Here is a 16,629-nt window from a genome sequence, read left to right as displayed (position 1 = left end):
CCAGGACTTCCCACTGTTGCAGGAGTTTGTTACCTGGCATGACATTGGCAGACAGACAAATGTTAAGCTGTCGCAGGGGCCAAGATCTACTGGAAGCCAAGGTTGTATGACTGTAAACCCCTCTCTTGCCAGTGAGATTGAGACACATTAGTCCCCCATTTGCGAAAGAGTGTCTTTGCAGGACTTTAGGCGAGATCAACATAACGATGGCAACTTGTCTAATACTTTTTAAAATGTGGTAGTGGTAAATGGTAAGGTAAACTCTGCTTTACCACCTGAAGGTGTACCTTACTTTATGTGAAAAACATTTTTTTTTACCTTGTAACTTATTTGCAAGGTAAAAGGGTAGACCAGTTGCTGATTCCCCGAAAACACGAGCAGCTGGTACTGAGGGCGGCTCACATGCATTTATGGGGTGGCCATTTAGGGGAGAGGAAAACTCTCCAGCTATGTTTCTCCTGGCCAGGCATTCATGCTGCAGTAAAAGAATATTGTCAGGAATGCCCAGTGTACTAAAAGAATGCACCCCAGACAGAATTTAGGGCGACCTTGGTTTTCCTGACTATAATTTCCATGCCTATTGAGCCAATTTTTATAGATCTGATAGGGCCAGTAGAAAAATCGGATCATGGGCATCAGTATATATTGGTGACGGTGGACTTCTCCACCGGGTACCCGGAGGCCATACCACTATGTAACATGAAATCTAGCACTATTGTCCAGGAGTTCTTGATGCTGTATACCCGTCTAGGAATACCAATAGAGGTCCTGACCGACTAAGGTACCCCTTTTGTGTCTAAATTAATGAAATACCTGTGTCGCCTGTTAAAGGTGGATAGAATTACCATTTCGGTTTACCACCCGCAGACAGACGGCTTGGTTGAATGCTTTAACAGAACCCTTATGCAGATGATGAAAAGGGCAGTGTCACAGGAGAAGCGAGATTAGGACCTACTCTTACCTTAGCTAATGTTGGCAGTTTGAGAGGTACCCCAAGCCTCTTTTTTTATTATTATTATTATTATTATTATTATCCTTTATTTATATAGAGACTTTATATAGAGACTGTATGGGGTTTAGACCCTTCAAACTCCTCTATGGTAGACAACGCAGAGGGATACTAGATCTATTAAAAGATGGGTGGGAGCAGCAATTGTCCCAAGGGGATGCGGTTAAGATCCCGCCGGACGGAATCCCGGCGGTTGAAATACTGACGCCGGAACCCCGACCGGCACAATCCCGACATATTCTGCCTCCGTGGGTGTCCACGACACCCATAGAGGGAGAATATAAAAGTGTGCTGAGCATAGCAAAGCACCGTGCCTGCAGCGTGGCGAGCAAAGCGAGCCCACAATGGGCTGCGTTCTGCTCGCCACCCCTGTCGGGATTGTGTGGTCGAAATTCCGGCGTCAGTATTTCGACCGCCGGGATCCCATCCTGCGGGATTTAGTACTGATCCCGTCCCAAGAGCCTAACATCGTTCAGTTTGTGTCCCAATTATATGGCTGTCTAAGGCAAATTGCGCCACTTCTGACCAAGCATATGGCAAGAGCTCAACAGGATCAAAAACGCAGTCATGGCGTTACTGCTGTCAACCGGACTCTCAATAGGGGCAACAAGGTACTGATACTTGTGTCTAGGTACGGCAGGAAGGTAGAAGGAAAGAGGTAAAAGTCTACCATGTGAATTTGTTGAAGCCTTGGAAAGTGCCAGTCATCCCTCTTTAGTGGCCATGAAAACCCCAGAATGTCAGGTGCCTACTGAAGTAACTGAGTCCTAGCCAGAAACAAGAAGTGGTAAACTTAGTAGCACAGTACCAGGTTGTGTTCTCTGCCCTCCTGGGGAAAACTCAAATCATACAGCATGACAATGTTACTCCACCCAGGGGGGTGATAAAACAAAGGCAATATTGTATATCTGAGGCCCAACAGGCAGCAGTAAAACGGGAACTGGAAGTGATGCGGCGCTTGGGGGTCACAGAGTAGTCAAACAGTGAATGGAATAATCCCATTTTTTTTTAGAGCCCAAGCTTTTTGGAGCTTTGAGATTCTGTAATGACTTCAGAAAGTTAAATAAAGTTCCTCGGTTTGATTCCTATCCTATGCCCCGGGTTGATGAACTTAGCAATAAGCCTGTATCTAACTACGCTAGATTTACTGAAGGGGTACTGGCAAATTCCTCTGATGGAAAAAGCAACAACAGCCTTCTCTACCACAGTGGGTTTGTTCCAGTCGCACCTTCCAAAGGTGGATGCAGTGTTACAGTCTCTACAGGCACAAGGGTTCACAGCTAACCTGGAGAAGTGTGCCATCATATCTGTGGAGGCAAAGTATCTGGGGTATATTGTATGCCAAGGGTAAGTTAAACCTCAACCTGGCAAGGTGGAAGCAGTCTTCACATGGCCTAAGCTAAAATGTATGTCGCAACTCAGGATATTCTTTGGTCTGGTGGGCTATTATCGTAGGTTCAGGGGTGGAACTTGCAGCGGTGCAACCGGCAGGGCCCCTCCACGATGAAGGGGCCCACAGCCGGAGGCACTACAATGAGTGAGACTGACTCATTACATGCCACCTGCCGGCGCGCTGCAAGCCGCCGCTTCCCCTTAACAGAATGAGGCTGAGCTGCAGTCTGGCCAGAGGGGGAGGAGGATGCAGTGGAGGAGTCTGGAGAAGGAGAAGGGGCCATCTTCCCCTCTCATTCACGGGCAGCCCAGCTGTTTCTTTTTGCTACCGGAGCCGGAGCATCACGTGACCATGCGGCTAAACTGTAGAGTTAGTGCAGCAGCATTCCTTGTAAAGGCGGTAAGGCAGCTGTGTGTTTATTTATTTTTATTTTATTATACATTTTTCTAATTGTACATTTCATCCTGCAAACTCAGAATCGCGGACCTCGAAGAGGCGGAGCCTACATTGAGGGGGCGGAGATTGGGAGGCGGTGGTCTCTCTGCAAATAGTAATGGTGACTGTGCAGTGACATATAACATACAGCACAGCATAGAGTGACCCCACTAAGGCAGCCAGGCACAGGGTCATGTGTTGTCACCCAGGGTGCATGTGCTGCTGCTGGCTGCATGATGCATAGTGTGGACATCTGTCTCCATGGGCCTTGTGTATCCTTGTACAAAGGAATTGTCCCATTTTTATACAGTGAGAAGTCTTCTGAGTTTTTGTGGGAGTTGGATACAATTGGCCGACAGTTATCATATTGATATTCATTATGTCGACATAAAGAACTGTCAACAAACAGTCCCTTGTGATATAGCAGTTTCGTACTTTATACCGGTGACAGCAGTGCCTTTTTCTGGATCACATTGCATTGGCGATGTCTCAGCAGTGTTCTGGTGAGTATTTTCCCCATTATCCCTAATCCCTAAACCTTTCCCTAGTAGCTAACCTTAACCTTTACCCCTCCCCACATCCTAACCCTAGCCACCACCCCAGTGCCTCACCCCCCCCCCCCCCCCAGCAGCCTAACCCTAAAACTTTACCGTAGTGCCTACTATATTGGCGTTATGTGTAAAAGGAGCTCTACTGTGTGGCGTAATGTGTATAAGGAGCTCTACTGTGTGGCTTAACATGTATAAGGGGTATTACTGTGTGGTGTAACGTCTATAAGAAGCACCACTGTGTGGCGTAACGTGTATAAGGAGCACTATTGTGTGGCGTAAAGTGTATAAGGACCATTACAGTGTGTTGTAACGTGTATAAGGAGCTCTACTGTGTTGCGTAACATGTATAAGGAACAGTACTGGGTGGAGTAACGTGTATCAGGAGCACTACTGTGTGGTATAAAGTATATTAAGATACTACTGTGTGGTATAACGTATATTAAGATACTACTGTGTGGCGTAACATGTATAAGAGGCACTACTGTGTGTTGTAATGTGTATAAGAACTACTGTGTGGCGTAACGTGTAGAAGGAGCTCTACTATGTGGCGTAATGCGTATAAGAAGCAGTACTGTGTGGCATAACGTGTTTCAGGAGCACTACTGTGTGGCGTAACGTGTAGAAGGAGCTCTACTATGTGGCGTAATGCGTATAAGAAGCAATACTGTGTGGCATAACGTGTTTCAGGAGCAGTACTGTGTAGCGTAATGTATATAAGGAGTACTATTGTTCAGTGTAATGTAATGTAAATCAGTGTAATGTAATGAGGTTGCACTACTGTGTGGCATAATTTGAATTGGTGGTACTATTGTGTGCCCACACCCCTTTTCAATGAGACCATGCCCTATTTTTTGACACACGTTTTGGATCTTGGGCGGGCTGGGGCAACGCATTTTGTTGCACCTCGGCCCACCATGGTCTTGTTCCGCCACTGCGTAGGTGCATGCGCGAATTTGCCACAGGGCAGCATCATTCACTGAATGTCTGAGGAAACAGTCCCCAGACAAGATCTAATCACAGATGTGCTAAATGTAGCACATCTACAATCATGTACTCTGACATGCGGGTGGATGCCCAGCACAGGGCTGGTCCGCCCTGCATGACTGGCCCTAGCCCCCCCCCCATCCCCCTCGCACAGGTACAAAACCATTGCACGGTGTCGATGATTTTGTACCTGATGAGTAACTCCCTGCAAACGAAGCTCCTGCACGCTGGCAGTCCGCTACTCGCCACATCCTGGGTCGCAGAGTCTGTGTGTAACACCACGCAGCTGCCTCGGGCCACCCCCCAACGGTCCAGACAGGCCTCCGTTGTCCGGACCGTGGTTCTAAAGCCGGTGGCATGCCCCTTCCCGCCACATGACCGCCTCTGCCTGTCAATCAGGCAGAGGCGATCGAAGCCCTGAGATGCTGATAGAATCTCACTGGGCTCCCGGATTGCGCACTCCACAAAGTAATTCAGACGGCGATCGCTGCTGCTGCAGTGATGCAGTCTGAATTACCCCCTAGGCCCGCAGACACTACTTTGCAGAATTTAAGAAAAGCTTTATACGCAGAGACTGTATTGATAGGCTCCTGATTCCAGGTGTCAAATTTGTGGCCCAAGACTAGTTAACCCTTGCAAAACTACAGCTACTTATTCAAAATAGCAATTTATAAAATGGTGTTTATGCCCACTTTGCCAGTGTATTTCATGCCCAAAACAGCATTGGGCCAAGCAAAATACAAGTGGGTGATATGTAAGTGACCACTCTCTGTTGATTTCAGGGGTAAAATTTGTGGCCCAAGACTAGTTAACCCTTGCAAAACTACAGCTACTTATTCAAAATGGCAAAATATGCTGTGTGTGCCCATTTTGCCAGTGTATTTCATGCCCAAAACAGCGTTGGGCCAAACAAAATACAAGTGGGTGATATGTAAGTGACCACCCTCTGCTGATTTCAGGGGTCAAATTTGTGGCCCAAGACTAGTTAACCCTTGCAAAACTACAGCTACTTATTCAAAATGGCAAAATATGCTGTGTGTGCTCACTTTGCCAGTGTATTTCATGCCCAAAACAGCGTTGGGCCAAACAAAATACAAGTGGGTGATATGTAAGTGACCACCCTCTGCTGATTTCATGTGTCAAATTTGTGGCCCAAGACTAGTTAACCCTTGCAAAACCACAGCTACTTATTCAAAAGAGCAATTTATAAAATGGTGTTTATGCCCACTTTGCCAGTGTATTTCATGCCCAAAACAGCATTGGGTCAAGCAAAATACAAGTGGGTGATATGTAAGTGACCACCCTCTGTTGATTTCAGGGGTAAAATTTGTGGCCCAAAACTATTTAACCCTTGCAAAACTACAGCTACTTATTCAAAATAGCAAAATATGGTGTGTGCCCACTTTGCCAGTGTATTTCATGCCCAAAACAGCGTTGGGCCAAACAAAATACAAATGAGTGATATGTAAGTGACCACCCTCTATTGATTTCAGGTGTCAAATTTGTGGCCCAAGACTAGTTAACCCTTGCAAAACTACAGCTACTTATTCAAAATGGCAAAATATGGTGTGTGTGCCCACTTTGCCAGTGTATTTCATGCCCAAAACAGCGTTGGGCCAAACAAAATACAAGTGGGTGATATGTAAGTGACCACCCTCTGCTGATTTCAGGGGTCAAATTTGTGGCCCAAGACTAGTTAACCCTTGCAAAACTACAGCTACTTATTCAAAATGGCAAAATATGGTGTGTGTGCCCACTTTGCCAGTGTATTTCATGCCCAAAACAGCATTGGGCCAGGCAAAATACAAGTGGGTCACATGCAAGTGACCACTCTCTGTTGATTTCAGGGGTAAAATTTGTGGCCCAAGACTAGTTAACCCTTGCAAAACTACAGCTACTTATTCAAAATAGCAATTTATAAAATGGTGTTTATGCCCACTTTGCCAGTGTATTTCATGCCCAAAACAGCATTGGGCCAAGCAAAATACAAGTGGGTGATATGTAAGTGACCACCCTCTGTTGATTTCAGGGGTAAAATTTGTGGCCCAAGACTAGTTAACCCTTGCAAAACTACAGCTACTTATTCAAAATGGCAAAATATGGTGTGTGTGCCCATTTTGCCAGTGTATTTCATGCCCAAAACAGCGTTGGGCCAAACAAAATACAAGTGGGTGATATGTAAGTGACCACCCTCTGTTGATTTCAGGGGTAAAATTTGTGGCCCAAGACTAGTTAACCCTTGCAAAACTACAGCTACTTATTCAAAATGGCAAAATATGGTGTGTGTGCCCATTTTGCCAGTGTATTTCATGCCCAAAACAGCATTGGGCCAAACAAAATACAAGTGGGTGATATGTAAGTGACCACCCTCTGCTGATTTCAGGGGTCAAATTTGTGGCCCAAGACTAGTTAACCCTTGCAAAACTACAGCTACTTATTCAAAATGGCAAAATATGCTGTGTGTGCCCACTTTGCCAGTGTATTTCATGCCCAAAACAGCGTTGGGCCAAACAAAATACAAGTGGGTGATATGTAAGTGACCACCCTCTGCTGATTTCATGTGTCAAATTTGTGGCCCAAGACTAGTTAACCCTTGCAAAACCACAGCTACTTATTCAAAATAGCAATTTATAAAATGGTGTTTATGCCCACTTTGCCAGTGTATTTTATGCCCAAAACAGCATTGGGTCAAGCAAAATACAAGTGGGTGATATGTAAGTGACCACCCTCTGTTGATTTCAGGGGTAAAATTTGTGGCCCAAAACTATTTAACCCTTGCAAAACTACAGCTACTTATTCAAAATAGCAAAATATGGTGTGTGCCCACTTTGCCAGTGTATTTCATGCCCAAAACAGCATTGGGTCAAGCAAAATACAAGTGGGTGATATGTAAGTGACCACCCTCTGTTGATTTCAGGGGTAAAATTTGTGGCCCAAAACTATTTAACCCTTGCAAAACTACAGCTACTTATTCAAAATAGCAAAATATGGTGTGTGCCCACTTTGCCAGTGTATTTCATGCCCAAAACAGCGTTGGGCCAAACAAAATACAAGTGGGTGATATGTAAGTGACCACCCTCTGCTGATTTCATGTGTCAAATTTGTGGCCCAAGACTAGTTAACCCTTGCAAAACCACAGCTACTTATTCAAAATAGCAATTTATAAAATGGTGTTTATGCCCACTTTGCCAGTGTATTTTATGCCCAAAACAGCATTGGGTCAAGCAAAATACAAGTGGGTGATATGTAAGTGACCACCCTCTGTTGATTTCAGGGGTAAAATTTGTGGCCCAAAACTATTTAACCCTTGCAAAACTACAGCTACTTATTCAAAATAGCAAAATATGGTGTGTGCCCATTTTGCCAGTGTATTTCATGCCCAAAACAGCGTTGGGCCAAACAAAATACAAATGAGTGATATGTAAGTGACCACCCTCTATTGATTTCAGGTGTCAAATTTGTGGCCCAAGACTAGTTAACCCTTGCAAAACTACAGCTACTTATTCAAAATGGCAAAATATGCTGTGTGTGCCCACTTTGCCAGTGTATTTCATGCCCAAAACAGCGTTGGGCCAAACAAAATACAAGTGGGTGATATGTAAGTGACCACCCTCTGCTGATTTCATGTGTCAAATTTGTGGCCCAAGACTAGTTAACCCTTGCAAAACCACAGCTACTTATTCAAAATAGCAATTTATAAAATGGTGTTTATGCCCACTTTGCCAGTGTATTTTATGCCCAAAACAGCATTGGGTCAAGCAAAATACAAGTGGGTGATATGTAAGTGACCACCCTCTGTTGATTTCAGGGGTAAAATTTGTGGCCCAAAACTATTTAACCCTTGCAAAACTACAGCTACTTATTCAAAATAGCAAAATATGGTGTGTGCCCATTTTGCCAGTGTATTTCATGCCCAAAACAGCGTTGGGCCAAACAAAATACAAATGAGTGATATGTAAGTGACCACCCTCTATTGATTTCAGGTGTCAAATTTGTGGCCCAAGACTAGTTAACCCTTGCAAAACTACAGCTACTTATTCAAAATGGCAAAATATGGTGTGTGTGCCCACTTTGCCAGTGTATTTCATGCCCAAAACAGCGTTGGGCCAAACAAAATACAAGTGGGTGATATGTAAGTGACCACCCTCTGCTGATTTCAGGGGTCAAATTTGTGGCCCAAGACTAGTTAACCCTTGCAAAACTACAGCTACTTATTCAAAATGGCAAAATATGGTGTGTGTGCCCACTTTGCCAGTGTATTTCATGCCCAAAACAGCATTGGGCCAGGCAAAATACAAGTGGGTCACATGCAAGTGACCACTCTCTGTTGATTTCAGGGGTAAAATTTGTGGCCCAAGACTAGTTAACCCTTGCAAAACTACAGCTACTTATTCAAAATGGCAATTTATAAAATGGTGTCTGTGCCCACTTTGCCAGTGTATTTCATGCCCAAAACAGCGTTGGGCCAAACAAAATACAAGTGGGTGATATGTAAGTGACCACCCTCTGTTGATTTCAGGGGTAAAATTTGTGGCCCAAAACTATTTAACCCTTGCAAAACTACAGCTACTTATTCAAAATAGCAAAATATGGTGTGTGCCCACTTTGCCAGTGTATTTCATGCCCAAAACAGCATTGGGTCAAGCAAAATACAAGTGGGTGATATGTAAGTGACCACCCTCTGTTGATTTCAGGGGTAAAATTTGTGGCCCAAAACTATTTAACCCTTGCAAAACTACAGCTACTTATTCAAAATAGCAAAATATGGTGTGTGCCCACTTTGCCAGTGTATTTCATGCCCAAAACAGCGTTGGGCCAAACAAAATACAAATGAGTGATATGTAAGTGACCACCCTCTATTGATTTCAGGTGTCAAATTTGTGGCCCAAGACTAGTTAACCCTTGCAAAACTACAGCTACTTATTCAAAATGGCAAAATATGGTGTGTGTGCCCACTTTGCCAGTGTATTTCATGCCCAAAACAGCGTTGGGCCAAACAAAATACAAGTGGGTGATATGTAAGTGACCACCCTCTGCTGATTTCAGGGGTCAAATTTGTGGCGCAAGACTAGTTAACCCTTGCAAAACTACAGCTACTTATTCAAAATGGCAAAATATGGTGTGTGTGCCCACTTTGCCAGTGTATTTCATGCCCAAAACAGCATTGGGCCAGGCAAAATACAAGTGGGTCACATGCAAGTGACCACTCTCTGTTGATTTCAGGGGTAAAATTTGTGGCCCAAGACTAGTTAACCCTTGCAAAACTACAGCTACTTATTCAAAATAGCAATTTATAAAATGGTGTTTATGCCCACTTTGCCAGTGTATTTCATGCCCAAAACAGCATTGGGCCAAGCAAAATACAAGTTGGTGATATGTAAGTGACCACGCTCTGTTGATTTCAGGGGTAAAATTTGTGGCCCAAGACTAGTTAACCCTTGCAAAACTACAGCTACTTATTCAAAATGGCAAAATATGGTGTGTGTGCCCATTTTGCCAGTGTATTTCATGCCCAAAACAGCGTTGGGCCAGGCAAAATACAACTGCGTCATATGTAAGTGACCACCCTCTGTTGTTTTTGGGGGTCAAATTTGTGGCCCAAGACTAGTTAACCCTTCCTAAACTACAGCTACTTATTAAAAATGGCAAAATATGGTGTGTGTGCCCACTTTGCCAGTGTATTTCATGCCCAAAACAGCGTTGGGCCAAGCAAAATACAACTGCGTCATATGTAAGTGACCACCCTCTGTTGATTTCAGGTGTCAGATTTGTGGCCCAAGACTGGTTAACCCTTGCAAAACTACAGCTACTTATTCAAAATGGTAAAATATGGTGTGTGTGCCCACTTTGCCAGTGTATTTCATGCCCAAAACAGCATTGGGCCAGGCAAAATACAAGTGGGTGATATGTAAGTGACCACCCTCTGCTGATTTCAGGGGTCAAATTTGTGGCCCAAGACTAGTTAACCCTTGCAAAACTACAGCTACTTATTCAAAATGGCAAAATATGGTGTGTGTGCCCACTTTGCCAGTGTATTTCATGCCCAAAACAGCGTTGGGCCAAGCAAAATACAACTGCGTCATATGTAAGTGACCACCCTCTGTTGATTTCAGGTGTCAGATTTGTGGCCCAAGACTGGTTAACCCTTGAAAAACTACAGCTACTTATTCAAAATGGTAAAATATGGTGTGTGTGCCCACTTTGCCAGTGTATTTCATGCCCAAAACAGCGTTGGGCCAGGCAAAATACAACTGCGTCATATATAAGTGACCACCCTCTGTTGTTTTTGGGGGTCAAATTTGTGGCCCAAGACTAGTTAACCCTTGCTAAACTACAGCTACTTATTCAAAATGGCAAAATATGGTGTGTGTGCCCACTTTGCCAGTATATTTCATGCCCAAAACAGCGTTGGGCCAAGCAAAATACAACTGCGTCACATGTAAATGACCACCCTCTGTTGATTTCAGGTGTCAGATTTGTGGCCCAAGACTGGTTAATCCTTGCAAAACTACAGCTACTTATTCAAAATGGTAAAATATGGTGTGTGTGCCCACTTTGCCAGTGTATTTCATGCCCAAAACAGCGTTGGGCCAAGCAAAATACAAGTGGGTCATATGTAAGTGACCACCCTCTGTTGATTTCAGGTGTTAAATTTGTGGCCCAAGACTGGTTAACCCTTGCAAAACTACAGCTACTTATTCAAAATGGTAAAATATGGTGTGTGTGCCCACTTTGCCAGTGTATTTCGTGGCCAAAACAGCGTTGGGCCAGGCAAAATACAACTGCGTCATATGTAAGTGACCACCCTCTGTTGTTTTTGGGGGTCAAATTTGTGGCCCAAGACTAGTTAACCCTTGCTAAACTACAGCTACTTATTCAAAATGGCAAAATATGGTGTGTGCCCACTTTGCCAGTATATTTCATGCTCAAAACAGCGTTGGGCCAGGCAAAATACAACTGCGTCATATATAAGTGACCACCCTCTGTTGTTTTTGGGGGTCAAATTTGTGGCCCAAGACTAGTTAACCCTTGCTAAACTACAGCTACTTATTCAAAATGGCAAAATATGGTGTGTGTGCCCACTTTGCCAGTATATTTCATGCCCAAAACAGCGTTGGGCCAAGCAAAATACAACTGCGTCACATGTAAGTGACCACCCTCTGTTGATTTCAGGTGTCAGATTTGTGGCCCAAGACTGGTTAATCCTTGCAAAACTACAGCTACTTATTCAAAATGGTAAAATATGGTGTGTGTGCCCACTTTGCCAGTGTATTTCATGCCCAAAACAGCGTTGGGCCAGGCAAAATACAACTGCGTCATATGTAAGTGACCACCCTCTGTTGTTTTTGGGGGTCAAATTTGTGGCCCAAGACTAGTTAACCCTTGCTAAACTACAGCTACTTATTCAAAATGGCAAAATATGGTGTGTGTGCCCACTTTGCCAGTGTATTTCATGCCCAAAACAGCGTTGGGCCAAGCAAAATACAACTGCGTCATATGTAAGTGACCACCCTCTGTTGTTTTTGCGGGTCAAATGTGTGGCCCAAGACTGGTTAACCCTTGCAAAACTACAGCTACTTATTCAAAATGGTAAAATATGGTGTGTGTGCCCACTTTGCCAGTGTATTTCATGCCCAAAACAGCGTTGGGCCAGGCAAAATACAACTGCGTCATATGTAAGTGACCACCCTCTGTTGTTTTTGGGGGTCAAATTTGTGGCCCAAGACTAGTTAACCCTTGCTAAACTACAGCTACTTATTCAAAATGGCAAAATATGGTGTGTGTGCCCACTTTGCCAGTGTATTTCATGCTCAAAACAGCGTTGGGCCAAGCAAAATACAACTGCGTCATATGTAAGTGACCACCCTCTGTTGATTTCAGGTGTCAGATTTGTGGCCCAAGACTGGTTAACCCTTGAAAAACTACAGCTACTTATTCAAAATGGTAAAATATGGTGTGTGTGCCCACTTTGCCAGTGTATTTCATGCCCAAAACAGCGTTGGGCCAAGCAAAATACAACTGCGTCATATGTAAGTGACCACCCTCTGTTGTTTTTGGGGGTCAAATTTGTGGCCCAAGACTAGTTAACCCTTGCTAAACTACAGCTACTTATTCAAAATGGCAAAATATGGTGTGTGCCCACTTTGCCAGTATATTTCATGCTCAAAACAGCGTTGGGCCAGGCAAAATACAACTGCGTCATATATAAGTGACCACCCTCTGTTGTTTTTGGGGGTCAAATTTGTGGCCCAAGACTAGTTAACCCTTGCTAAACTACAGCTACTTATTCAAAATGGCAAAATATGGTGTGTGTGCCCACTTTGCCAGTATATTTCATGCCCAAAACAGCGTTGGGCCAAGCAAAATACAACTGCGTCACATGTAAGTGACCACCCTCTGTTGATTTCAGGTGTCAGATTTGTGGCCCAAGACTGGTTAATCCTTGCAAAACTACAGCTACTTATTCAAAATGGTAAAATATGGTGTGTGTGCCCACTTTGCCAGTGTATTTCATGCCCAAAACAGCGTTGGGCCAGGCAAAATACAACTGCGTCATATGTAAGTGACCACCCTCTGTTGTTTTTGGGGGTCAAATTTGTGGCCCAAGACTAGTTAACCCTTGCTAAACTACAGCTACTTATTCAAAATGGCAAAATATGGTGTGTGTGCCCACTTTGCCAGTGTATTTCATGCCCAAAACAGCGTTGGGCCAAGCAAAATACAACTGCGTCATATGTAAGTGACCACCCTCTGTTGTTTTTGGGGGTCAAATTTGTGGCCCAAGACTAGTTAACCCTTGCTAAACTACAGCTACTTATTCAAAATGGCAAAATATGGTGTGTGCCCACTTTGCCAGTATATTTCATGCTCAAAACAGCGTTGGGCCAGGCAAAATACAACTGCGTCATATATAAGTGACCACCCTCTGTTGTTTTTGGGGGTCAAATTTGTGGCCCAAGACTAGTTAACCCTTGCTAAACTACAGCTACTTATTCAAAATGGCAAAATATGGTGTGTGTGCCCACTTTGCCAGTATATTTCATGCCCAAAAGAGCTTTGGGCCAAGCAAAATACAACTGCGACACATGTAAGTGACCACCCTCTGTTGATTTCAGGTGTCAGATTTGTGGCCCAAGACTGGTTAACCCTTGCAAAACTACAGCTACTTATTCAAAATGGTAAAATATGGTGTGTGTGCCCACTTTGCCAGTGTATTTCATGCCCAAAACAGCATTGGGCCAAACAAAATACAAGTGGGTGATACATAAGTGACCACCCTCTGCTGATTTCAGGGGTCAAATTTGTGGCCCAAGACTAGTTAACCCTTGCAAAACTACAGCTACTTATTCAAAATGGCAAAATATGGTGTGTGTGCCCACTTTGCCAGTGTATTTCATGCCCAAAACAGCGTTGGGCCAAGCAAAATACAACTGCGTCATATGTAAGTGACCACCCTCTGTTGATTTCAGGTGTCAGATTTGTGGCCCAAGACTGGTTAACCCTTGAAAAACTACAGCTACTTATTCAAAATGGTAAAATATGGTGTGTGTGCCCACTTTGCCAGTGTATTTCATGCCCAAAACAGCGTTGGGCCAAGCAAAATACAACTGCGTCATATGTAAGTGACTACCCTCTGTTGTTTTTGGGGGTCAAATTTGTGGCCCAAGACTAGTTATCCCTTGCTAAACTACAGCTACTTATTCAAAATGGCAAAATATGGTGTGTGTGCCCACTTTGCCAGTATATTTCATGCTCAAAACAGCATTGGGCCAGGCAAAATACAACTGCGTCATATATAAGTGACCACCCTCTGTTGTTTTTGGGGGTCAAATTTGTGGCCCAAGACTAGTTAACCCTTGCTAAACTACAGCTACTTATTCAAAATGGCAAAATATGGTGTGTGTGCCCACTTTGCCAGTATATTTCATGCCCAAAACAGCGTTGGGCCAAGCAAAATACAACTGTGTCACATGTAAGTGACCACCCTCTGTTGATTTCAGGTGTCAGATTTGTGGCCCAAGACTGGTTAATCCTTGCAAAACTACAGCTACTTATTCAAAATGGAAAAATATGGTGTGTGTGCCCACTTTGCCAGTGTATTTCATGCCCAAAACAGCGTTGGGCCAGGCAAAATACAACTGCGTCATATGTAAGTGACCACCCTCTGTTGTTTTTGGGGGTCAAATTTGTGGCCCAAGACTAGTTAACCCTTGCTAAACTACAGCTACTTATTCAAAATGGCAAAATATGGTGTGTGTGCCCACTTTGCCAGTGTATTTCATGCCCAAAACAGCGTTGGGCCAAGCAAAATACAACTGCGTCATATGTAAGTGACCACCCTCTGTTGATTTCAGGTGTCAGATTTGTGGCCCAAGACTGGTTAACCCTTGAAAAACTACAGCTACTTATTCAAAATGGTAAAATATGGTGTGTGTGCCCGCTTTGCCAGTGTATTTCATGCCCAAAACAGCGTTGGGCCAAGCAAAATACAACTGCGTCATATGTAAGTGACCACCCTCTGTTGTTTTTGGGGGTCAAATTTGTGGCCCAAGACTAGTTAACCCTTGCTAAACTACAGCTACTTATTCAAAATGGCAAAATATGGTGTGTGTGCCCACTTTGCCAGTGTATTTCATGCCCAAAACAGCGTTGGGCCAAGCAAAATACAAGTGGGTCATATGTAACTGACCACCCTTTGTTGATTTCAGGTGTCAAATTTGTAGCCCAAGACTAGTTAACCCTTGCAAAACTACAGCTACTTATTGAAAATGGCAAAATATGGTGTGTGTGCCCACTTTGCCAGTATATTTCATGCTCAAAACAGCGTTGGGCCAGGCAAAATACAACTGCGTCATATATAAGTGACCACCCTCTGTTGTTTTTGGGGGTCAAATTTGTGGCCCAAGACTAGTTAACCCTTGCTAAACTACAGCTACTTATTCAAAATGGCAAAATATGGTGTGTGTGCCCACTTTGCCAGTGTATTTCATGCCCAAAACAGCGTTGGGCCAAGCAAAATACAACTGCGTCATATGTAAGTGACCACCCTCTGTTGTTTTTGGGGGTCAAATTTGTGGCCCAAGACTAGTTAACCCTTGCTAAACTACAGCTACTTATTCAAAATGGCAAAATATGGTGTGTGCCCACTTTGCCAGTATATTTCATGCTCAAAACAGCGTTGGGCCAGGCAAAATACAACTGCGTCATATATAAGTGACCACCCTCTGTTGTTTTTGGGGGTCAAATTTGTGGCCCAAGACTAGTTAACCCTTGCTAAACTACAGCTACTTATTCAAAATGGCAAAATATGGTGTGTGTGCCCACTTTGCCAGTATATTTCATGCCCAAAAGAGCGTTGGGCCAAGCAAAATACAACTGCGACACATGTAAGTGACCACCCTCTGTTGATTTCAGGTGTCAGATTTGTGGCCCAAGACTGGTTAACCCTTGCAAAACTACAGCTACTTATTCAAAATGGTAAAATATGGTGTGTGTGCCCACTTTGCCAGTGTATTTCATGCCCAAAACAGCGTTGGGCCAGGCAAAATACAAGTGGGTCACATGCAAGTGACCACTCTCTGTTGATTTCAGGTGTCAAATTTGTGGCCCAAGACTAGTTAACCCTTGCAAAACTACAGCTACTTATTCAAAATGGCAAAATATGGTGTGTGTGCCCACTTTGCCAGTGTATTTCATGCCCAAAACAGTGTTGGGCCAGGCAAAATACAAGTGGGTCACATGCAAGGGACCCTACTCTGTTGATTTCAGGTGTCAAATTTGTGACAGAAGACTCATTAACCCTTGCGAAACTGAATGATCTGAATAAGAAGCTGGAGTTCGAATAAGAAGTGAATAAGAAGCTGGAGCTTGAATAAGAAGTGAATAAGAAGCTGGCCGAATAAGAAGCTAACTTCAGCCTCGTACTGCCCAGGAACTAATTTTGTGACATCAGAACACACCGCGGAGTTATGGGTAGCGGTAGCCGGAAGCTATATCCCGGCTCCCGCACTGTGCCTGTACCAGCTCCTCGTTCTCCTCCCCGCATGTGTGCCGCAGCAACAGTGAGAGGAGGCTAGCTGGATCAGACACCCACAGCAGCCGCTTATCGGAGTGATTGTACTGCAGCTGGGGTGACAGTGGGGGCAGCGCAGGGGGATCTGGCACAACAGCAAAGAGCCCAGCTGTAATGAGGGAGTCAGCAAGATGCACAGAAACCCGGCCAGAGAGGAGAAGGGTAAGAGGGGTGTGGTGGTCTG

At 44.2% G+C, this 16,629-nt stretch overlaps 2 long non-coding RNA genes across 2 annotated transcripts in view; one reads left to right on the top strand and one right to left on the bottom strand.

Moving 5' to 3' along the window:
- The window catches only part of LOC134928866 (uncharacterized), a 290,670-nt gene that overhangs the window by 273,762 nt on the left and 279 nt on the right, over nt 1-16,629 (bottom strand). The gene's annotated exons all lie outside the window — the stretch shown is intronic.
- The window catches only part of LOC134928865 (uncharacterized), a 126,538-nt gene continuing 126,234 nt past the window's right edge, over nt 16,326-16,629 (top strand). Inside the window, exon 1 of the long non-coding RNA XR_010178079.1 lies at nt 16,326-16,607. This is a non-coding gene — a long non-coding RNA (uncharacterized LOC134928865). The remainder of the gene's footprint in view (nt 16,608-16,629) is intronic.

Source organism: Pseudophryne corroboree, chromosome 5 (genome assembly GCF_028390025.1).
Source record: "Pseudophryne corroboree isolate aPseCor3 chromosome 5, aPseCor3.hap2, whole genome shotgun sequence".
Classification (NCBI taxonomy): Eukaryota; Metazoa; Chordata; class Amphibia; order Anura; family Myobatrachidae; genus Pseudophryne; species Pseudophryne corroboree.
The sequence above is the reverse complement of the archived record's forward strand: the minus strand, read 5'-3'. Positions and strand labels throughout refer to the sequence as shown.